This window comes from Centruroides sculpturatus, unplaced genomic scaffold, assembly GCF_000671375.1.
Source record: "Centruroides sculpturatus isolate CEXI.00-Female unplaced genomic scaffold, Cexi_2.0 scaffold3348, whole genome shotgun sequence".
NCBI lineage: Eukaryota > Metazoa > Arthropoda > Arachnida > Scorpiones > Buthidae > Centruroides > Centruroides sculpturatus.
The window spans coordinates 9,395-10,963 of record NW_019387573.1 but is presented as its reverse complement, the minus strand read 5'-3'; positions in this window follow the sequence as shown (position 1 = coordinate 10,963).

Below are 1,569 nucleotides of genomic sequence, written 5' to 3'. Positions count from 1 at the left end.
TAAAAATTCAAATTCTGAATTATTAGAGGCTAAAATATACGACGTAATAACGCGATTTTTGCTCCCCCCCAAAATGTAGATTCCCTGTGCGAGCATAAAAGTCAAAAGGACCGCGACTGTTCGCGAGATATAGGCTTTCGGAGATGCGTGTACGTCATAACCGGTCACGTGACTCCACGCCCAAAAGGGACGGCATCACGTGGCCAAAATTTTTTTCGCTTTTTTTACATTGAAGTGTCAAAAAAAAAAGCTCGTGCTCTCTTTTCTTAGCCCCCAGTGCGCGCCTCCCCCTGTCCATGCCGCTGCCATCCTTTCCCCCTTCGCATGGGGCCGGCAGGCTGAGTCTCCCCAACACCACCTAGAAATAAAGGTTCCAAACACTTTTAGAAACTTCGTGTGACGTCACTATTAGTGGTGCTTTCTAACGAGCATTTCCAAGCTCGTTGTGTCGAACACGCTGTTTCTCAGTCTTTATTCTTCAAATTGGATTCATTATTTACTTTAGTATATTTATACTTTCTAGTAAGGTTCTTTCAGAATAAACGATATGCCTCGAAAGTGTTGTGTACTAGCTTGCAAAGGGAACTGTGCAACAGGACCAAAAGTTAGTGCTTTTAGTTTCCCTTGAGATGAAGTTTTATGCAAAAATGGATATCTGCAATTCGTCGAGACAACTTTGTAGCTACAAAACAATCAGTGGTGAGTAATTTAATTCTTTTTTTTACCTTTTAAGATGGAATAAACCTTATAAGCAGGCCGTTTTTAAGTGGTAAACAGTACTTTAGAATAGCTTACTTTGTTTTAGCTTTGTTGTTTCTTTTGTTTCAGCTCATAATGGTAAGTTTGTTTAATGAGAGATTTTTTAAAATTGTTTTGTTCATAAAAATTCATGTCAATCTCTATCTATATAAATGCTTTTGTTTTAGATATATTCAATTTCTAAAATATTTATATGGAATGGCTATTCCAGCAGGGATGATCCAAATTAGAAATTAGCAAGTATAAACCAAAGCATGTTCTGCTTAGTCTATACTGTACAGAATATGCGGAATATGAATATGAATACTTTAATTAATATATTATTATTTGTATTTATAAACATGGAAGTTCAGAAAGTACATACAATTAGGAAATAGAAATGTATGGATTAGCATTAGTGACTTTAAACGTTAACAGGATTTAACACAATGCTTTCTTTCAGGTATGTGAATTACATTTTCACCCAGATGACATTGAATGAACCACAAGTATGTATGACCCAAAAAGTGGAAAACTTCTTACTGCGCCATTAGATCGGCCAAGAATTAAGAAAGGTAAGAAATATTTTAAAATTAAATTTTACTGCAAGTGATTGTCACAGTGATTTTTTTTTATTAATCAAGTATCATTTGTCACCTGATTTATTTAAACTGTTACTTGTTCATTTTTAATAGGTTCTGTTCCTTCATTATTACCAGGATGTCCTTCATATTTATCCAAGCCAGCCAGTAAAAGAGAAAATCCAGAGGATCGACGACAGCGCTTGGAAAATGCTTTCCTTAGTAATGCAATGGAAGAAAGCATGGAGTC